This window comes from Patella vulgata, chromosome 6 (genome assembly GCF_932274485.2).
Source record: "Patella vulgata chromosome 6, xgPatVulg1.2, whole genome shotgun sequence".
Taxonomy (NCBI): domain Eukaryota; kingdom Metazoa; phylum Mollusca; class Gastropoda; family Patellidae; genus Patella; species Patella vulgata.
Window position 1 is genome coordinate 24,452,001 of NC_065884.2, and position 24,357 is coordinate 24,476,357.

Below are 24,357 nucleotides of genomic sequence, written 5' to 3' on the forward strand. Positions count from 1 at the left end.
ATTTTAACGAATATCTAGGCTAGTTGTGTATATTTTAGCCCGATATGTTATAATATACTATTCAAAAAAAGTAGGGGATATTTGATTTTTAAGTGTTATTAAAGTCACCTAATGAAACTGACGAAGAAACAAATGACAAAATGAAATGAAGTTCACATTCATCGATTTATTCCAAATGATCGTTAGACTAAGTAAGGCACAGACTGGCCATTATAAGGGTAAAATGATACCCGGGGTCAAACAGCAAAGTTACCACAGCATCACAACCAAGTCAGTAACGGGTAAATCCTCCTCTGTTTGCCAAACAAGCATTGATCCGACGTGGCATACTCCTAATGAGACGTCTAAGGTCATTTTGGTCCAGATTGTCCCATTCCTGTTGCAACGCAGCAGCAAGTTCTTGGACATTGGCAGGACGTTGTTGACGTTGACGTAACCTCTGTCCAAGCATGTCCCAGACATGCTCGATGGGGGAGAGGTCGGGACTCAGTGCTGGCCAGGGTAATGTGGTGATGTTCTGTTGTTGGAGGTAACCTGTAACGATCCTGGCCCTGTGACATCTTGCGTTGTCATCCTGGAAGATGAAACGGCGGCCATGACGTCGTGCGAACGGCACAACATGGACTGCCAAGATGTTGTCCCGGTAGTACTGGCCTGTAACACGCCCTGCAACAACATGTAAAGCCGTTCTTCCAGCAACAGTGATGCCTCCCCACACCATAACAGAACCACCCCCAAATCGATCATGTCTGATGACGTTAACGTCTTGGAAGCGCTCGTTTCGACGACGCCACACCCTCCTACGTCTGTCCAAAAAATCAACAGTGAACCTTGACTCATCTGAAAACATCACATTGCTCCAGCGTCGATTATCCCAGTGTTGACGATCCCTACACCAACGACGTCTTGCCTGAATGTGATGATCTCTCAAACAAAGGATCACGCGAGGACGTCGGGCGCGAAGGTGACCCCTATGCAGTCGATTCCGAATCGTCTGGCCACTCACTGTCACACCAGTGTCTGTTTGAAGACGAGCGCTGATCTGATTTGCTGTGATGACACGATTTCTCAAGGCCAAGGTACGGATAAATCGATCCTGGGCTTGAGTTGTCGCCCTTGGTCGACCTGAACGTGGTCTGTCCTGTACAGATTGTGTATCACGGTATCTGGACCATAGCCTGCTTATGACAGACTGAGAAACATTCATCGTCCGCGCCACAACCGCCTGTGTTGTGCCGATCTGTAGCATGCCAAGGGCACGTAACCTTTCATTTTGGGTAAGCCGACGCATATCAAAATTTGTTTTCTGGTCACTAAAACAATTAAACTGATGTTTCCACCCTGGAATTCAATGCCACAATGACTGTAACATTCAAAGTCAGAGTCGTGCAAATCTTGGGTTGGACCCCCATGATGATCCCAAGCATCACCTGCATTCCATGCGGTAGCTATTGGTGCGTTTGGGCGTCACATGTAACTGGAAATGTTTCTTCTGTTAGGTTCTATAGTGACTTTTTTCGTAGTCATTTGCATATTTTAGTATTATGCCCCCAAAATCAAATATCCCCTACTTTTTTTGAATAGTATATAATAAGAATACATTCAGACGTGTCTGTCGGCTATTCGATATACAGTATAGCGCACACGTTTTTTCAAAAATTGTCACTTTCATGCCTCAAACCTAAATAGCTGTAGCCCTTTCTCCTGTTACTCCAACTTAAATCCGACCAGCCTCAGTTCCATATTTTCGCGGAAAGAAACACTGTTATGTTGTAACGCCTTTAGGCGGAAGCAGACGTTAACATCCAGTAGTATTGACTAGAAATATAAACTGGTAAAACTGGTTCTGATAAAATATATAGCTACGAAATATCTTCTGTGTTCTTGGGTTACCTTTACTTTGCCGAAAATTTTGTTAAGTCAATAGAGGCTACGGTTTTTAACGGATCTTTATCAAATATCGATATTCAGCATACCGCAACCTTCCACCCCAGAGTAACCCCGCTTTCCGAAAAACGTGTTATCGCGACTAAAGCACTTGGGTCATGAGATTGAGATGACAAGATACCCCGTTCCTGTGTGACAGCATCCTTTTCCAGTTACCCTGTGAAAGCTATATAGGCTATAGTTGTAAATGGATTTTTTGTTCAAATGTACTGTAAAGCATTGGGTGTTTATGAGGACGAACCCTTTCGATAGTAAGCATTCCGTTCCACGACCTTCCAGGGCCCTCACATGGCGACACTTTTTGGGGGTGGCAAATTATCTAAGTGCATACCAGAATATTCAAAGGGGAACCCTTAGGGGAACCCTTTAAATATTTATGGACTAGCCTTCTTGGAGCCTGAGATAGCCAGTCACCGGCCTTTGGTTCCCGTAAACTATGTAAACCAGTTTATATTTCGGCAAATAAAGAAGGTAAAATTAAGATTTTTCTAAGAAATATAGGGTTTTTGGATCAAATGGAGGGTTGAAGGGGAAATCAACTTAAAAGTTTTACATATAAGTTGATTTAATTATAAAAAGGTCAACTGGTCGCAGGCACTGAACAAAGCAGTTACAGTATGCAGGGCGGAGCGTAACTAAAACCTTTGCCCTGGGGCACCATGCATAAGCCCTGCTGCCTTCTTGAAGGATCCTTGATCCTTATCAAATTTGGTTAACATCCAAGTTTTCCTTTCCTTTTTTCAAGACATAGCAGCTGTGTGGTCGTATTTCCAGGCTTAGGGTGACTCTCTTATTTAAAATTGGGAAACTGTTTGTGCTGAAACAGTGAGTGACAGTGTGAAATAGTAAATCAAGGGAGACAACTCGTACAACTCTACGTTTACTAAACTACAGTTTGACCAGGAATATGCAGTTTGACAGGCTGTTTAAACTGGTCTTATCGTCGAGCAGAACTCAAGCCCCATTTTGAAATGATACCACTACTGTATACATAGCAGTCAGCCCTATCATTACAGGCAGTTGGGTTCACATTATATAAGGGAACAACCAGGCCCGTATCTTCAGGCGTCAAGTTGGGGGGGGGGGGTGCTTCCCCTACAAACAAATTCCCCCTCTTCCCCCTGAAAAAACCCCTTGATGAACAGTCATTCAGATCACTTGGGTCGTCGGTTACAGCTTGCAGGTTGTCCAGTGCTCGATCAATGACCAAGTCCGATGTAAGGAAATGAAATGGAGTTTAACTGGGCTAATGAAGACAGGCATGCGCCATACAGTATGCTATGAGGGAAATTTTGCCCGGACAGCGGCACTGCGGCCTACTCTTATATCTAATTCCAACTGTCAAGGGATCTTTTACGTGCACGTCAATGTGTACAGTGTACACGAGACCTCGGTTTTTCGTCCTTGTCAGCCCCGCCGTCCTGCATCACTGACAAGGGGAACCACGCCGGAAAATTTTGATGAACTTTTCCGGCCAATGCAGGGATTGAACACCCGACCTCCAGGCTAGCGAGCTAGCGTCTTACCAACTGTGACCACCTGTAAGGGAAGGAGTTCGGTGGAGCTATGGGTGTAGATCATTTTTTCTTCATTCGACGCTGTCCGGTGAATGCAGCTGCAACATTTTGATTGATTACAATTTTTCTGGAATTTAGGTTGGTGTACCCACAGGCCGGAACTACAGGTGTGTGTTTACAGGCACTACTGACCCCCCCCCCCCCAAAAAAAAAACAAAAAAAAAACCAACAAACAAACAAAAAACCCCAACATAATCGTACTCCAACGCCTATATTATGAGACCCAGTGAAGCTGTCTCAGGCATCTATTTGGTTCACAACTTTCATTTAAAACCCATTTTATAACATTCAGGAACTGATTAGTCACGTGGCTTTACTTTGCAACAGAATACTTTTTAATTCCCTTCTGGCAGTAGCTTGTTTAGACGGTCACAATAAAGGAGATGGGGTGGGGTACGAGTGTTTGTATAACGGCGCCCCACAGTGGGATTTAGATAGCAGCCAAAGTCAACATTTTGTAGTTATTGGTTGTTATTTTGGAGTTATTGGGTATTATTGGGCAGTTATTGGGTGTTATTGGGTAATTCGACGTGCCGCCCCAACCAAATATAATTATTATTCTTAATTTTGTAAGCCCCTGAAATTTGTTTCGATTTTTAACCCATTTGGCTGTTGCCATGCAGTAGAATTCCCCGAGAAAATTTGGCAGTTTTATTATTTGTATTATAAATTTGTGACTAACTTGAATCTTATTTATTCAAAATAAATAGAAATATTCTAACCATCAAATTAAAAACAGAATTTCTGTGTCCGAGTAGTATGGCCTAATATTTTAAAATTGTAATTTAATACGACATATATGCAACATTGCACTGTCAAGTAATGTGCATCTAGGCCTTATAGGCCTATACTGGTCACAAATTTAGCTACCTTTAATAAAAGTTCACTCTTGAAAAGTAGCTTTCTGGGCGGGTTGGGAGTGACCAGGGAGCTAGAAATAGAAAGTAGCCGGCCGTATCTTTGCAGAATTCTATTTACATATTTTTTTTTTATTGGTTGATATAAGGTTAGATCTAGTTTGGTCAAAGGTCACGAGATGTAAACAAGGCTAGCGCTAATCCCAGTCCTAACCCTAACCCTATCTCGCCAAACATCACGTGCCCTAACCTTATTTACGTCTCAGCGACGTTGATGTAATTTGCAATTACCCCTAAGTACCACTAGAATTTCCAGTCAACAAACTCGGTCGATGGTTGGGCTAAAATTTGGGAATAGTTTGTTTGACTGAAATAAAAAACGCACTAACTCAAATATGATTACATCGTTTTTTGTCTATTTTGATTATTTTCCCCCAAGTTCAAATCTGACAGTTGAAGTCACAACTTTATTGAGATTTTCCTTCCAATAGCAATCGCCTAAACAACGTGTTGACCTCTCTTTGCGAGTAAGGTCGTCATCTAGGGTTAAGGGTCAACGACTGACGTCATCAACTGAAAACAATGGCCGTAATAATATAAACAACTTGAATTCAGTCTGTGTCCGATGCATAAAACTGATGACAGCATAGTATCTAGTCGCTTCGGAATAAAAACAACCATGTGGAGGGATTTATAGAGGAGTAGGCTACATGTTGTTATCTTAGTTACTGCCACCACTGCTTAATAAAGTCAAGCTTTACGTTTTTCCTCGTCATATTGAGCGACTGGATTATTCGACTGGATTATTCGACTGAATTATCTGCTTGATTTTTTTTTCGACCAGATTATTTGACTGTTTTTTCAGCTATCCCCGGCCCTAAATACCTAATTATCAGACTACTTTTGCCCCATAAATTGAACTTGAAACTATTTGGCAGGGGAGGGAGGTGCAAGCCCACGGCTCTTTTACAGCTATGGCTATATATATGGGTATGACTGAACTACTCGGTATTATCTTAGTTCACTGCAATTCCTGCTTATTATTGAACGGCTGTTTTTAACTTCTCATCATATAACTGTCAAAAGCACATTTTGTCAACTTGATCTGGTATGAAGACCCAACTTGATCTGGGATGTGGATTTATCGACAGTGATATTCGTCTAGTTTTATTGACTGAGATATTCGACTTGTTTTATTGACTGTGATATTCGACTGGTTTTATCATGGTATTATAAGGTCCATGGTTTTATCGACTGAGATCGGACTGGTTTTATCGACTGAATTATTTGACTCGTTTTATTGACTGAGATATTTGACTGGCTTTATCGTCTGGATGAGGCCACAAGAAAATAGTTTTATTGACTGGGATATTTGACTTTTTTCGACAATAAAATCAGTCAAATAATTCAGTTGACAGAACCAGTCGAATAATTCAGTCAACAAAACCAGTCAAATAATCCAGTTGAAAAAAAACAGTCAAATAATCTAGTCAATAAAACCAGTTGAATAATCCTGGCGAAAAAACAGTCAAATATCCCAGTCGATAAAACCAGTCGCTCAATATTAAGTACCAGTGGCAGTGAGCTAAGGTAATATAGAATAGCCCAATCATGGTCGTAGCCAGGGGCTTCATCCCTCGCCCCTCCCAACTACTTTAAAGTCAGATTTTTCGGGCAAAAATCTTATGATCTAGGTATTTAGTTGATACATGTACTAAACGGAGAGTAATGTTTTTGGCCCGTCATCTAAGTGAATAGAATCCTACATAGGCCTGTAGTCAGGGGCTGGGGGTATTGGACGAGTCAGGGTTTTTTTTGTGACCTCGTCAAGTCGAATATTTCAGTGTATATTTCAGTCGAAAAAAAGCAGTCGCTTGACTTGATGGTGGAGGACCATAGTTTATGAATCACTAATTGGAGTGAACTAAGATAACAATAAGTAGCCTGGAGCCATGGTGGCTAAGTGAGTAAGACACTGGCTCGCTAGCCTGGAGGTTTGTTCCTGGTATATTGGCCGAAAAAGTTCCTCAGGATTTTCCGGGTGGTTTCCCCCTGTCAGTGGGGCAGTCGTTTGGATGGGATGAAAAACCAAGGTCCCATGTACACATTGGCATGCATGTAAAAGATCCCCTGTATGGCATATGCCTGACTTTATTAGCTCATATTCTTTAAGTGGCATTTAGCGATCAGGGAACAAATTAACAGAACACAGTTTTTATGGGATACAATCACTAGTTTATTCTAAAAGCACGACGTTTCGACAAGTATCCTCTTATCGTTATCAAGCACAAATGACAATTTAGTAAACTTGTGGACAATATATATGAAATTAATAAGAAACCATCTGCATGGATTAAGAATAACAGTAATAGAAATAATCAAGGTGTAAAGGATATTTAACAATAACAACAAACATAACAAGGTAATTAGCTACTAATAAGCACTGATACTGCATGATTAGAGGGTTATTAACAGTTATGAAGCCCTTCAAAAGGGTAGCATGTATGGATAGTGGGAAGTTGATAAAGCACAGGTAGTGAGGCCATGTGCATGAAGTTAAATAAGATTGCATTATATAAGTACAACTATAACAATACACAATTTGTACTAAGAAAACAAGAACAAAAATCCTCTAAAAATATAAGGGACATGTTGGGAGAATCTATAATATCGAAAATTTATTAATGAGATGGGGTGGGGGCGGGGATTTTAGTACAACCAAAGATGGCTTAATAGTTAAATTATGTTGTGCATCTTAATTACATCATCATATGCCCTGGGGATGTAGAGCCCTAAGTCCCTATTGAGTTCAGGTGAATGTCTTCTGATATTTATAGCTTCTAGGATCTTCCTGGTTTTCTTGTTCTGTTGGTTGGCGGTTAGTATCTGGACCTCATTCCATTTAACTCTGTGTTGTGGGTGATTCTGGAGATGTTCCGCTATGGCTGAGTTATTAGTAGCGGCTTTGGACTTATGTTCCGTTATCCTTTTGTCAATGGGTCGTTTCGTTTCCCCGATATATGTAGCCTTGCAGGAACAAACCACTTGATAGACGACTCCTTTGGGTTGGGTGGGGAGAATTGGTTGCAACTTGCCGTTGGCTTTCAATATCTGTTTCAGGGTGGTCGGGACCGAAAATGTGGTGTCAATGTTTGATTTCTTTAGTAGGTTGCTCACTCTGTATGTTAAATTACCATAAAAGGGCAAGGTTATTCTGATGGGTGATTTTTCAGGTTTTTGATAATCTTTACTGGTGGTTTTGATAGTTTCATTGATCTGCTTTTTCACTAGTAACGGGGGATAATTATTCAGGTTACAAAACACGTGGCGTAAATGGTCCAATTCTTCCTGCAGGAATTCGGGTTCACAAATGTTGATTGCTCTGCGTGCTAGGGTGGAAATAAGGGCTCTTTTGATATAATGGGGATGACTGGAGTTGTAATTGATATATTGGTCTGTGTGGGTCGGTTTGCGGTATATTTTAGTTTTCATTTGATTATTGACTTTTATAACTTGTACATCTAAGAATGGTAGGGTATTTTCTTTTTCTGTTTCGATAGTGAATTTAATTCTGGGATGCTGTTTGTTCAGGTGTTCAAGCAGGGACATAGGTTCATCATTTTCATCAAGCACCACAAACGTATCATCGACCTTGCGAAGCCAAATGATTGGAGTGATGGGAGAGGTTCTTAGGGCACAGTTTTCAAATTCAGTCATGAAGATTTCAGAGATTAAGGGTGATAGGGGACTACCCATGGGCAAACCGTTGACTTGCTTGTATATGTCGTCACCCCAGGTGAAGAATGTCGAATCAAGGCACATAGTAACTAACTCAAGGATACTATCGGTTGACAACTTAGTTTCTAGGGGTGCTTCTAATTCATTTAATCGAGTGCGGAGGACTTCAATAGCTTCTTGACGGGGAACGTTGGTAAAAAGATCAACCACATCGTACGACACAATCTTCCCAGGGCGGTTTAGGTCTCTAATAGTGTTGCAAAAACCACCAGAGTCTTTGATGAAGGATGTAGATGAAGTTCCTAATGGAGCAAGTAGCTTAGACATGTGTTTAGCAACGTTGTAAAAAACTGAATCTCTTGAACAGACTAATAACCTGGCCTTGATCGGGTTTTTGTGGGTCTTGATGGTGGCTCGGGCGTAAGGAGGACGTGGGTGGTTTGGTTTTAACTGGTGAGAAAGATCTTTGGTTAGTTGTTGGGAGTCACATAATTCTTTAAGCTTATCATTTAGTTGTTTTTCTAATGTTGTTGTTGGATTTTTCCTGATTTTTCTGTAGGTTGTGGCATCATTGAGCAGTTGGTTGACTGTTGAATTGTATTCGTCGGTGTTCATGACCACAGTTGATTTACCTTTGTCGGCTGGTATTATCGTTATAGACTTGTCGTTTTTTAGTTCTTGTATAGCTTTGGTCTCACCTTTGGTAATGTTGTGCGAGTTCTTCTTTGTGGTGGATTTAATAATTAGGTTGGCTATCTGGTGGCGAAGGAAATCAACTTTTCCCCCTGGTGCTAGTTGGCATAGACCTTTCTCAATGTTGGCGATAAAAACATCATGATTTCTTGGTGTCCAGGATGGGGCAAACTTCAGGCCCTTAGAAAGTAAACTGATTTGGTCATTGGTTAGATCTTTGCTGCTGAGGTTGACAACTGTTTTAGTAAGGAAGTCAGTCTTTAGCATAGTTGTATCTGTTTTCTTGGTTGTTACATTATCTTTCTTTAGTTGTTCAAACTTTTTGAGGTGTCGGTGTTTAATTCTTTCTTCGCTGGCTTGGTTGGTGGAAGTCTGAGCCTTGCGGATGGAATTAAAATCCTCTGTAGTAACTAGATGATTAAGTTTCAGTTGTGATGCTCCAATATCTTGCAGAAGTCGGTGCTTAGTATTCCGGTGATGTTGAATGCGTTCACGTACTAGGGATTTACTAGCTTGAAGTAAGATCTTATTTGCAGCATTGGAGTTAACTGGACCCTTAAGTTTTAATCCATGTGGCACAATTTCACTGTCTCTACATCTCATGAGAAAGGTTAAGTTATTACACACTCTTATATATTTATCTTCAAGTTTACTAATCTGGCGAACACACTTAGTTGCCACATCCCCATATTGACGTTGAACATATTCTTTAAGTGGCATTTAGCGATCAGGGAACAAATTAACAGAACACAGTTTTTATGGGATACAATCACTAGTTTATTCTAAAAGCACGACGTTTCGACAAGTATCCTCTTATCGTTATCAAGCACAAATGACAATTTAGTAAACTTGTGGACAATATATATGAAATTAATAAGAAACCATCTGCATGGATTAAGAATAACAGTAATAGAAATAATCAAGGTGTAAAGGATATTTAACAATAACAACAAACATAACAAGGTAATTAGCTACTAATAAGCACTGATACTGCATGATTAGAGGGTTATTAACAGTTATGAAGCCCTTCAAAAGGGTAGCATGTATGGATAGTGGGAAGTTGATAAAGCACAGGTAGTGAGGCCATGTGCATGAAGTTAAATAAGATTGCATTATATAAGTACAACTATAACAATACACAATTTGTACTAAGAAAACAAGAACAAAAATCCTCTAAAAATATAAGGGACATGTTGGGAGAATCTATAATATCGAAAATTTATTAATGAGAATCACCCACAACACAGAGTTAAATGGAATGAGGTCCAGATACTAACCGCCAACCAACAGAACAAGAAAACCAGGAAGATCCTAGAAGCTATAAATATCAGAAGACATTCACCTGAACTCAATAGGGACTTAGGGCTCTACATCCCCAGGGCATATGATGATGTAATTAAGATGCACAACATAATTTAACTATTAAGCCATCTTTGGTTGTACTAAAATCCCCGCCCCCACCCCATCTCATTAATAAATTTTCGATATTATAGATTCTCCCAACATGTCCCTTATATTTTTAGAGGATTTTTGTTCTTGTTTTCTTAGTACAAATTGTGTATTGTTATAGTTGTACTTATATAATGCAATCTTATTTAACTTCATGCACATGGCCTCACTACCTGTGCTTTATCAACTTCCCACTATCCATACATGCTACCCTTTTGAAGGGCTTCATAACTGTTAATAACCCTCTAATCATGCAGTATCAGTGCTTATTAGTAGCTAATTACCTTGTTATGTTTGTTGTTATTGTTAAATATCCTTTACACCTTGATTATTTCTATTACTGTTATTCTTAATCCATGCAGATGGTTTCTTATTAATTTCATATATATTGTCCACAAGTTTACTAAATTGTCATTTGTGCTTGATAACGATAAGAGGATACTTGTCGAAACGTCGTGCTTTTAGAATAAACTAGTGATTGTATCCCATAAAAACTGTGTTCTGTTAATTTATTAGCTCAGTCGGTGCACAACAGTAGGACGTTAAAGCCCATTTTATTTCATTGAGTAGTCCTTTCATGCTCATAACACGGTTCCACTTTCAGGGAATGTATCGCGTGGAGTGTGTTCTCTAAGTATTGGAAATGACTACAGATTCTTTGAATAGATCTTCAACACTTTATTTCAGGAGCAAATAAATAACAGCAACAAGTAAACAACTTATAACTTATAACTTCCTATAAATCAGTCCTGCAACTAAGTTGGTCTCTCCAACTACTGTATAATTCATCCTACATACACTTGTCTTTTTATATAAATTAGTTACTATGAAAGTGTTGAAATAAGCATATAATTATTGAAGGATTAAGTCTTAAGCCATTTAAAACAATAGTTAAAGAAACTGAACAGATCAAACACTCTAGTTGCCAGCCTGTCATAATTTATATGGAGTGACAAATTAATTGTTGTCTGCTTCTAATGACTAACCAAGCATTAATGAATGTTAAAATATAGATTTGAAATTAAAAATAGAATTAAACAATAATAAAATAACATGTGACCTATACATTAGTCATGTGTATCCACCTTAAAATTATTTCAAACAAAAACATGACCCCATGGTTTAATCATTAATACAATCAAAATCCTTATTTTTCCATTATTCAAAATAACATAATCTATAACTATTTTCACGATAATAATTTCTATTCCTGTACAAAGGATTCCTGCTGTAAGGCCTAACATGTCTAAATCTGTGATCTTGAGTCTTGACGGCTGGTGCATTTGGCACTAAAACTTGAAACATCTCGCATGGCTGCAACCTTTATCATGGCAATTGGCAGGATGACACCATTAACACAAGGTTATTAAAAAAAAGATACATCGTTAGTATCCAGAACATTTTGAACACCTGCATCCTTTTTACTGGAGGTCACAGAAACCTGTACTTTTTGGGCACCCTTCTTTGCAAAAAATTCCAGCTGTCGCTGTCTATCCCTTTGTATTTGGACAAAAGAACGATATTTCTTTTCCGGACTGGGTAATTAATTTTCTGAGAAGTCTCTTTTAAAGCCCATTTAAACCCCTGTTTGAGACTCCAAGACACTGATAGTTGATCAAGATTTCTTATTGCTGCTACTGCTGCTGAAGGAAGAATAAAGTTGATATCCATGCCTTCTTCTTCAATATATTATGTACAATTTGACTAGCAGGGAATGTAGCTCTTCGACGTGTGTACTCTTAGGATCAGAAATGAATACAGATTCTTGGACTGGATCTTCAACACTTTATTTCAGGAGCAAATAGTGCCTACATAACAGCAACAATTAAACAACTTATAACTTCCTATAAATCGGATCCCCAATTACATGTATAGTATATAGGTTTCCTAGGTCTCTCCAAGTAATGATTCATCTTACATAAATCTGACATTTTAACGTAGCCTCGTCCAGACGATAAAATCCCACACATCTCTGTCGATAAAATCAGTCAAATACTTCAGTCGATGAAACCAGTCGGAAAAAAAAGCCCAACAGCGAAACAAGATAATATTGAGTAGCTCAATGTTCGTTGCCATAGCTGTAGGAGCCGAGGGCTTGGGCGGGGTTTGGTCCTCACCCGTCGCAGGAGATAATTGTACTTAAGTAGATACTAATATTGTCGGCCCCCACCTAGAAAAGAATAGTCCCTATATATGACCATAGAAACGGGGTGTTGGTGGAATGGGAGGGGCCCTGTGCGTGGGAGCGAAAATACTAGTATCTAAAGTACATGTATCACTTAAGACTTGAAACTAGTTGGGAAGCCCCCCGGCCCCTACCCAATGCCCCCGGATCCTTCAGTTATGGCTACGAGCATGATTTGCTAATGAAGACGGGCCCACGCCATACACTGTGCTATGAGGGAAATTTTGCCCGGACAGCGGCACTACGGCCTACTCTTGTATCGAATTCCATCTGTCAAGGGATCTTTTACGTCCACGCCAATGTATACACGAGACCTCGTTTTTTCGTCCCAACCGAAAAACAAGACAGCTGTCCTTGTCTGCCTCGAAAAGAATAGAGTCCCTATATATGATATGAACGTAGAAAGGGGATGCGATGGGGCCGGGGGGGGGGGGTATTTGACATTTTCATGTGGCCTCGTCGAGTCGATAAAATCAGTCAGTTAGTTCAGTCGAATAATCCAGTCGAATAAACCAGTCGAATAATTCAGTCGAAAAGTTCAGTCGAATACTTCAGTTGAATAATCCAGTCGAATAATTCAGTCGAATAAACAAGTCGCTCAATATTAAGCAGCGGTGGCAGCGGGCTAAGATAATATAGTAGCAAATCATGCTCGTAGCCATAGCTGAAGGAGCCGGGGGCATGGGGTAGGGACCGGGGGGCTTCCCAACTAGTTTCAAGAAATGAAATGGGGTTTTAACGTCCTACTGTTCTGCTTGGAACTGGGCTAATGAAGACGGGCATACGCCATACACTGTGCGATGAGGGAAATTTTGCCCGGACAGCGGCACTACGGCATACTATTATATCGAATTCCATCAGTTAAGGGATCTTTTACGTCCACGCCAATGTATACACGGGACCTTGGTTTTTCGTCCCATCCGAAAGACTAGACAGCTGTCCTTGTCCGCCTCGAAAAGAATAGAGTCCCTATATATGATATGAACGAAGAAAGGGGATGGGGCGGGGGGTGGGGGGTGAGGTATTTGACATTTTCATGTGGCCTCATCCAGTCGATAAAATCAGTCAGTTAGTTCAGTCGAATAATCCAGTCGAATAAACCAGTCGAATAATTCAGTCGAAAAGTTCAGTCGAATACTTCAGTCGAATAAACAAGTCGCTCAATATTAAGCAGCGGTGGCAGCGGGCTAAGATAATTAGTAGCAAATCATGCTCGTAGCCATAGCTGAAGGAGCCGGGGGCATGGGGTAGGGACCGGGGGGCTTCCCAACTAGTTTCAAGAAATGAAATGGGGTTTTAACGTCCTACTGTTCTGCTTGGAACTGGGCTAATGAAGACGGGCATACGCCATACACTGTGCTATGAGGGAAATTTTGCCCGGACAGCGGCACTACGGTATACTCTTATATCGAATTCCATCTGTCAAAGGATCTTTTACGTCCACGCGAATGTGTACACGGGACCTCGGTTTTTCATCCATCCGAACGACTAGACAGCTGTCCTTGTCCGCCTCGAAAAGAATAGAATCCCTATATATGATATGAACGAAGAAAGGGGATGGGGTGGGGCGGGAGGGGGATGAGGTATTTGACATTTTCATGTGGCCTCGTCCAGTCGATAAAATCAGTCAGTTAGTTCAGTCGAATAATCCAGTCGAATAAACCAGTCGAATAATTCAGTCGAAAAGTTCAGTCGAATACTTCAGTCGAATAGTTCAGTCGAATAATTCAGTCGAATAAACAAGTCGCTCAATATTAAGCAGCGGTGGCAGCGGGCTAAGATAATATAGTAGCAAATCATGCTCGTAGACATAGCTGAAGGAGCCAGGGGATGGGGTAGGGACCGGGGGGCTTCCCAACTAGTTTCAAGAAATGAAAAGAAATGAAATGGGGTTTTAACGTCCTACTGTTCTGCTTGGAACTGGGATTATGAAGACGGGCATACGCCATACACTGTGCGATGAGGGAAATTTTGCCCGGACAGCGGCACTACGGCATACTCTTATATCGAATTCCATCTGTCAAGGGATCTTTTACGTCCACGGCAATGTATACACGGGACCTCGGTTTTTCGTCCCATCCGAAAGACTAGACAGCTGTCCTTGTCCGCCTCGAAAAGAATAGAGTCCCTATATATGATATGAACGAAGAAAGGTGATGGGGTGGGGCGGGAGGTGGGGAGATGAGGTATTTGACATTTTCATGTGGCCTCGTCCAGTCGATAAAATCAGTCAGTTAGTTCAGTCGAATAATCCAGTCGAATAAACCAGTCGAATAGTTCAGTCGAATAATCCAGTCGAATAATTCAGTCGAATAAACAAGTCGCTCAATATTAAGCAGCGGTGGCAGCGGGCTAAGATAATTAGTAGCAAATCATGCTCGTAGCCATAGCTGAGGGAGCCGGGGGCATGGGGTAGGGACCGGGGGGCTTCCGAACTAGTTTCAAGAAATGAAAAGAAATGAAATGGGGTTTTAACGTCCTACTGTTCTGCTTGGAACTGGGCTTATGAAGACGGGCATACGCCATACACTGTGCGATGAGGGAAATTTTGCCCGGACAGCGGCACTACGGCATACTCTTATATCGAATTCCATCTGTCAAGGGATCTTTTACGTCCACGCCAATGTATACACGGGACCTCGGTTTTTCGTCCCATCCGAAAGACTAGACAGCTGTCCTTGTCCGCCTCGAAAAAAATAGAGTCCCTATATATGATATGAACGAAGAAAGGGGATGGGGTGGGGCGGGGAGGGGGTGAGGTATTTGACATTTTCATGTGGCCTCGTCCAGTCGATAAAATCAGTCAGTTAGTTCAGTCGAATAATCCAGTCGAATAAACCAGTCGAAAAGTTCAGTCGAATAATTCAGTCGAATAAACAAGTCGCTCAATATTAAGCAGCGGTGGCAGCGGGCTAAGATAATATAGTAGAAAATCATGCTCGTAGACATAGCTGAAGGAGCCGGGGCATGGGGTAGGGACCGGGGGGCTTCCCAACTAGTTTCAAGAAATGAAAAGAAATGAAATGGGGTTTTAACGTCCTACTGTTCTGCTTGGAACTGGGCTAATGAAGACGGGCATACGCCATACACTGTGCGATGAGGGAAATTTTGCCCGGACAGCGGCACTATGGCATACTCTTATATCGAATTCCATCTGTCATGGGATCTTTTACGTCCACGCCAATGTATACACGGGACCTCGGTTTTTCGTCCCATCCGAAAGACTAGACAGCTGTCCTTGTCCGCCTCGAAAAGAATAGAGTCCCTATATATTATATGAACGAAGAAAGGGGATGGGGTGGGGCGGGGGGGGGGGTGACATTTTCATGTGGCCTCGTCCAGTCGATAAAATCAGTCAGTTAGTTCAGTCGAAAAATCCAGTCGAATAAACCAGTCGAATAATTCAGTCGAATAAACAAGTCGCTCAATATTAAGCAGCGGTGGCAACGGGCTAAGATAATTAGTAGCAAAGCATGCTCGTAGCCATAGCTGAGGGAGCCGGGGGCATGGGGTAGGGACCATTTCTTTTCATTTCTTGAAACTAGTTGGGAAGCCCCCCGGTCCCTACCCCATGCCCCGGCTCCTTCAGCTATGTCTACGAGCATGATTTGCTACTATATTATCTTACCCCGCTGCCACCGCTGCTTAATATTGAGCGACTTGTTTATTCGACTGAATTATTCGACTGAACTATTCGACTGAACTTTTCGACTGAATTATTCGACTGGTTTACTCGACTGGATTATTCGACTGAACTAACTGACTGATTTTATCGACTGGACGAGGCCACATGAAAATGTCAAATACCTCACCCCCCCCCCCCCCGCCCCACCCCATCCCCTTTCTTCGTTCATATCATATATAGGGATTCTATTCTTTTCGGGGCGGACAAGGACAGCTGTCTAGTCGTTCGGATGGGATGAAAAACCGAGGTCCCGTGTACACATTCGCGTGGACGTGTATGGCGTATGCCCGTCTTCATTAGCCCAGGGTATGGCGTATACATGCCCGTCTTCATTAGCCCAGTTCCAAGCAGAACAGTAGGATGTTAAAACCCCATTTCATTTCTTTTCATTTCTTTAAACTAGTTGGGAAGCCCCCAGGTCCCTACCCCATGCCCCCGGCTCCTTCAGCTATGGCTACGAGCATGATTTGCTACTAATTATCTTAGTCCGCTGCCACCGCTGCTTAATATTGAGCGACTTGTTTATTCGACTGGATTATTCGACTGAATTATTCGACTGAAGTATTCGACTGAACTTTTCGACTGAATTATTCGACTGGTTTATTCGACTGGATTATTCGACTGAACTAACTGACTGATTTTATCGACTGGATAGTTAGGAAGCCCCCCGGTCCCTACCCCATGCCCCCGGCTCCCTCAGCTATGGCTCCGAGCATGATTTGCTACTAATTATCTTAGCCCGCTGCCACCGCTGCTTAATATTGAGCGACTTATTTATTCGACTGAATTATTCGACTGGATTATTCGACTGAACTATTCGACTGAACTTTTCGACTGAATTATTCGACTGGTTTATTCGACTGGATTATTCGACTGAACTAACTGACTGATTTTATCGACTGGACGAGGCCACATGAAAATGTCAAATACCTCATCCCGACACGCCCCCCCCCCCCCCGCCCCATCGCATCCCCTTTCCATGTTCATATCATATATATTGACTCTATTCTTTTCGAGGCGGACAAGGACAGCTGTCTAGTCGTTCGGATGGGACGAGCATGAACTAACTGACTGATGTTATCGACTGAACTAACTGACTGATTTTATCGACTGGACGAGGCCACATGATAATGTCAAATACCTCATCCCCATATGCCCCCCTAACCCAACATATCATATATAGGAACTCTATTCTTTTGGAGGTGGACAAGGACAGATGTCTAGTCGTTCGGATGGGACGAAAAACCGAGGTCCCGTGTACACATTGGCGTGCACTTAAAAGATGGGGGCATATGGGGATGAGGGAAAAAGTAAAGCATGACTTTATTAAGCCGCGGTGGCAATAACACCTTAAAGTTTTAATTTGAACAATCAAATTTGAACATGAGGGGACGTAAAAAATAAACAAAAACAATGATAAAAGATATTGGAATTAGTGCGTTTTTTCTTTAACTTATACTGATTACAAACGATTCCAAAATTTTAATAAGCCATCGACCGGTTTATTCGACTGACTATTTGATTTGGACTTAGGGTCGACTCGTAATTTGCGTTTACTGGGTTAGTCTTGAACGACCGGTCTCTCTAAATGCGACCGTGAGACTGGGTAATCAAGAAATTGATTAAATAATCTCGACCAGGTCAAAGTCGAGTAAGGTTTGACTGTGTGGTCATAGCACAAGAAAGCACATGTTGGAAAGGCACTATTTATGTATGTCAAATTGAAAAACTGAAAGTAAGGTATGTCGATCGAATGTATTTCATAGTAATTTTAAAGAAATTCGTAAAAAAATAAATCCTCGTGGGGCTCATTTTACGGAGTGGAGAAGAGTTGTGGACGGACTCTTTTGATCTCGCTCTTTTTTTTATAATAAAAGAATTCACCAATTGGCAGTAGTTTCAAAACTCATGGTTTATGGTTTCTTAATAAAGTTGTGGGTTCATTTCGCGGATTGTTGTGTGTGTATGCATTACGTAACATTTCATCAGTCATTCACGATTAATTATTTTTTTTTTTGTAATCCGGTTGAGGTACGGCAGCTATGGTATTAATCTTTATCTTGCGTCTTATTTGGAATCATATTTTTGTACTACGTGACGTTATAACTGTTGACAATGTCTGCATCTTTAAATGTCAGACTGACTTGGGTTATTTACTGTCTTATTTCACACATAGTTGCCTTTAATATTTAGTAGCCTACAAGATTCACAGGGATTATTTAAAGACTTTTACTTGTTTGTATGATCAACCAATCTTTATTCATTTGTTACATACCTTTTATACTTCAGTGGTTGACATGGTGGGGATAAATAGGGTCAAAATCAGGTCTATGACCTGATCATGTGTTAAATATGTATATTTAGTAACTTAGTAATAAGTTATGGCATCATAGCCTACAATGTAGGCCTATATTATTATGTAACTGTAAGCTTATTATAAATTAATGTAAAGTTTACCCAGAATTATTGAAAACATCATGTCCCAGTTTTAGTATAGACTCAATGTTCTTTATTTGCCCGATTGCTCAGGCAGCCCGATTGCTCAGGCAACAAGATTTCATAGAAATGTTCCTGCTAGTGATAAATTTACTGTAGCAAGAACTTATTTTACAGTAAGGTACCAGTACTTAATAAAATAGAATAGAATTTTATTGTACCGGTATCAAGAAACGCATTGTTGAGGCGAGGGTAGCATACATGTACATATAAAGGTGAATCTCAATTATACTATTAGGCTACAATGTACAGGGTGCTGGTGTTGTGACATAGCAATGACATCCACTGCTTTTGCTAGTTAGCTTTTGGGGTGCCTGTAGTCTCCAAGGTTAATCTCGACTATTCTGAAAAATTTTGCATTAAAAATTCTTAGTTATTGTTCTTATCAATGGAGAGAAGTACCAGATATATTTCATTGAATAAAACTGGTAAATTCTGTGTGAAATGCTCTTAGACAACCCTTGTCGACAGCTTGGCCGATTTAGCTGCTGTGATTGTATGTTTCGTTTCCTGGAAACCTATCTTTCAGCTTGTATGTGGGCGTATCTTGCATGGTAACCACTTGTTCAATTTAAATATCAGTAGTACCAGTGACTTTCCACCAAGTCCAAGAATATTGTCCTACTCAGCAATGTGCCCTTTTTAAATAAATCAAGCTGCTCTTGAGCAAAATTTCTGGAGTTGCAATATTAAGTTTGGTGGACCATCCAACATAGATGATTGAATCAGTCATGCATGTCAAATTCAATGTAATCATATCTGAACATTGAACAATAGACCAATCGGCATAAATTATTATCCGGACATACATTTAGCTATAAAATGCTACTAATCGAGAACAATGATAATGTCATTATATTGATGAATGATGTACAATGTAGATGATAGCAGGTGGTAAATTCTATTTAACTATGCAATCGGTTGTATGTCTCCAGCTCATTTCTTGTTTCACAATGTTTCTCATATTACCAAATTTAGGTAATTAGAATAAGGTACTTCACCATATTCCCACAGACATGATCTTGTTCTTAACCAAAAATATAGGAAAAAAGTTAAAAATAAATAGAAAATAAAAAAATCGGTAGTGCCAAAATCTTTGGTAGTAAATATATTGTATTGAAGCTCAAATTATATCTGGTGGTAATTTTAAACTCAGGATCCTTATTTTTGAATGAATGGGATTGGGGAATAGACCTATCATACTACATAAAACCTTTCTCCATGAATTAAAAGAACCCAAACAGGATACAGCTTGTAATGTGTATTCTTGCAGTGAATTAATTTATTGTTATAGGAGACTGTATTTCAGGTCTGGTATTCCCAAAAGATTGAGGTCTATATCAGGTTTTGGCCTGCTGTAATATTTATTGTGAATATTTTAACCATACCCAGAGGCGTAGCTGTGAAATATATATTGCCATTAAAGGGACAATAACACTCTTGCTGGTGACAGCTCCAGAAAATAAAAAATAGCCTTATTCTAAGTACTAGATGTGTTAGTGTCCTACCTGTTGTGTAAATTATCCATTAAATCCTATTTCACTTGTCCAGAGGGTTCAAAAAAATTTAAAATCCAAGTCACATTTGAAAAGCTTTACTTCAGGCTTTTCAAATCATTTAGTTGAATTTTTCCAATTTTTTAAATTAGATGTGTTAAGATGAAATTTGTATCATCAATTAATTGGGATATTGTAAAATAGTACAATTTGTTGACCAGAATAAAGATTGGGACATATTATTCAGTTACAACAAGAGTGGTATTGAGCCTTTAAGTTTGCAATTAATAATGGAAATATTGTAATTTACTTGTTGAAAGTATGTTATTTGTATTCATTTAACATTTACTTACCAGTACTTAATTCATCCATCAGTGTAAATGAATGTAAATATCACAAAGTACATTTAATTAATTATTGATTGTTAATATCTAATTGTTCATCTCATAAATTGTCATGATATTGACCGAACAATTCAGATCATGACACATTAGCACATATTTTATACATGTTATATCACCATGTCTTTGCAATTATATCCTTCTATATACATATATGGGTTTTTAGTGAAATATTGTGTCGTTATTGAGCATTAGCTGGTCGTAGCGCAAATATCACTGTTTTTGGACAGTTTGACAGCAAAATTATTTTATATGCTGGTAAAAATTTATTGAAGCAGGTTAATAATAAGATTTTGGTTTCTACACATTCACACATAGCTGATATTACAGATGCTGATATTTTGGCTTCAAATGTTATATAAATTATTATTTAGACATTTATTCACATGACAAGCCTATAATCTACTCTTGAAGCCATCGGATGGCCGAGATTTGGATTTGAACACCCGGGAGATTTTAAAGTTTAACAATAGGTTTAGTCTGGATTGTCAAGTAATGTTTCTATGATAATAAATGATATATGCTACATCTTCATAACTTTGCTCAGAATAAAGTAATTTGAATGAAATTTCAATATATTCATTTGTCATTATCTATAGCTTTTCATCGAAATCTTACAATGCATCGTTAAAAAAATAAAAGAATAAACAAGTCAGCCGTATACTATCGTGAATTGAGTTCAATAAGTTCACTACTGGTTTAATATAGAAACATTCCATCAAATTCATCATTTTTTGACAGCACATTATTCAAATATAGAAAACAAAATAATCCTATTAATATAAAACATGTTTGTAATTGTGCATTGTGTTTAGAAAATGTTTCATATCAATAAAACATTTAAAATCTCAAATTTAGGTATGTATATTAATTTAGGATATCATTCGGATAAACTTTCAGAACCTAAATATATCAATACAAGTTACTTCAACCCAGGTGTTGACCGAGATGGTTCATCCAGATTTTCCTGGTGTGGTTCCACCTTGTCAGTGATACAGGATGGAAGGCCTGGCAAGGGACAATGTATAGTCGTTTGGATGGGAAGAAAAGCCGCGGTCATTTTTATACACCCACATTTTCACATGGACGTATTATGCCGTTGCCCCTGTCCGTCCACAATTTCTTTGTGAACATTCTACAGGTCACAATTTTTATCCGATATTGACGAAACTTGAAATATAGGTTTATCTCCAAAAGATCTCGATTCGCAATTTTTATCCGATTTTGACAAAACTTGAAATATAGGTCTATCTCCCAAGGATCTTGGTTCCTTTCGATATTGACATGTATAGAACCATAACTTCATGGATTATGGCCACTGATTGTTCGAAAAGTCACTTTTTTTTAGCTTGTGGACACTCTAGAGGTCACAAATTTTCATCTGATTTTGATGAAACTTGAAATGCATGTTTATAACCCAAAGATCTTGGTTCCTTTTGACATTCGCGCATATCGGATCGTAACTTCCTGAATTATGGCCCTCAGCTTGTGGTCCCTCTAGAGATCACAATTTTTATCTGATTTAAAAAAATGTTTAATATAATATATTACCGTTACACCCTAATGATGGTAGAGTTTGAATTTCGTGAAAATTGGACAAAAACAGCCTGACATAGAGTCATGATTAATATTTGAGTATGTTTTATTCATGAGCTTATATGCAATTAATATTGTTACTAATTAATACATTAAATTATGGTGATTTATGAAATAATTATGTGTTTCGGTACCTCCTTTAGATATTGTAAGCACTGCGTCACCATTTTATCTAGTTTTCATATGTTTTTCAATTTGTTTGTACAAACTTTAAATTCCTGGAATGCAGACCAAGACCTTTATTTAGGCAGATTTTTCTGCTTCAGTGACTTCAGTCTAGTTCTTGTGGATATGGAAATGACTAAAGAAATAAGAAGAGATTTTGCTACCAGGAACAATTATTGATATAACAAACGGTTGCTGTCATTTGATATTTACTTCAACTTACCCTGACCGCCTTTAAAATGTTACCCTTACTCTGTTGATATGACACTTCTAGAGTTAAGGAAAACATGTGCATTGTGTGGTCGGTAAAATTTCTTATTAAATGACACATTGAAATAATTACAGAGTGCAGATATATAAGCTGATATCAAAGTGGAAAGGTTCCTGTGCTAGCTATTTGAGTTCTTTTTGTGAAATATTTACCACCCACATCTGAATATGGCATAAAACAGTGGTTGTACAAAGTATGTTACAAACTTACATTATGTATGATTCAGATAAAAAGGGGGTCATTCAAAAATAGATAATGGAAAATAAATATATTGAAAATTTCATTCAAATTACTTTATTCTGAGTGAAGTAATTACTATTTGAAGTTTTGACAAGATATGACAAGCAACGGTACTTGTTAATTGATTCACCATTTTTATAGGTCCCCATTCATAATGTGGACGTATATTGCCAACCCCATTGTGTGTCGCCTACAGGTCGCAATTCTTAACTGATCGTCTTGAAACTTTACATACTTATTCCTTATACCCTACGGATGATCCCTTTTGAATTTGTATTTGTTTGTCGTCTACAGGCCACATTTCTTAACATATCAACTTGAAAAACTTTGTATACTTATTCCTTATACCCTAAGGAACTTCCCTAGTGTGTGGTGCATGCCAAACCCCGAGGACAGAGCCACACCCATTTTCTTTTTGTGTATCTGTGTTGTGTCGCCTACAGGCTGCAATTTTTTATCGATCGTCTTGAAAACTTTTCATACTTATTCCTCATAAGGGTGACCTCTATTATTTTTTTGGGGGGGGGGGTATGTCATTGAGTCAACTGGCGGGGTTTCGATTCCCCACTTGTATGTGACATCGAGTAGGGTCACCTGTCCAACCTCGTGGGTTTTCTCTAGGTCCTCCGGTTTAAATTGCTGATACGAAAAAGCCTATTGAATTTCAGCAATTCCTGTTTATTATGTCTAGAGTTATGGCCCTTGTTTCACTTTATTGATCCTTGTGAACGCTTTAACGTCAAAAGTTACCATCCGATCTTTCTGAAATTTATATGCATTATGTAGGTTACTGAAAAGAAGAAGCCTATTGAATTTCAGCAATTTCTGTTTATTACGTCTAGAGTTATGGCCCTTGTTTCACTTTATTGATCCTTGTGAACGCTCTAACGTCAAAAGTTATCATTCGATCTTTCTGAAAATTGTATGCATTATTTAAAAGTAGTGAGACGAAGAATCCTATTGAATTTCAGCAATTTCCGTTTATTACGTCTAGTGTTATGGCCCTTGTTTCACTTTATTGAACCTTGTGAACCCTCTAACTCCAAAAGTTATCATCCGATCTTTATGAAATTTACATGCATTATTTAGATTAGTGAAACGGAGAAGCCTATTGAATTTCAGCAATTTCCGTTTATTACGCCTAGAGTTATGGCCCTCGTTTCACTTTACTGATCCTTGTGAACGCTCTAACGCAAAAAGTTATCACCCACCCGATCTTTGTGAAATTTATATGCATGATTTAAATTAGTGAAACGAAAAAGCTATTGAATTTCAGCAATTTACAATAATTACTTCTAGAGTTATTGCCCTTGTTTCACTTTGTTAAACCTTGTTAATGCTCGATTGATGATAGTTATCATCCGATATGTATGAAATTTATATGCATCATTTAAATTTGTGAAACAGGTCTATTGAATTTCAGCAATTTCCGTCAATAATTTCTAGAGTTATGGCGATTGTGAACGTTTGAATGACAAAAGTGATCATGTGATCTGTATGAAATTTATATGCATTATTTAAATTAGTAAAACGAAAAAGCCTGTCAAATTTCTGTAGATTA

At 39.2% G+C, this 24,357-nt stretch overlaps 1 protein-coding gene across 2 annotated transcripts in view; it reads left to right on the forward strand.

Annotated features, from left to right (window-relative positions):
* Positions 1 to 17,715: 17,715 nt before the first annotated feature.
* Positions 17,716 to 24,357, forward strand: part of LOC126823638 (NADPH--cytochrome P450 reductase) — a 30,013-nt gene continuing 23,371 nt past the window's right edge. Inside the window, exon 1 of one of the 2 annotated variants that reach the window (XM_050552594.2) lies at positions 17,716 to 17,871. The gene's annotated coding sequence lies outside the window, so the exon portion shown is untranslated. The remainder of the gene's footprint in view (positions 17,872 to 24,357) is intronic. The other variant, XM_050552595.2, reaches the window with a different exon arrangement.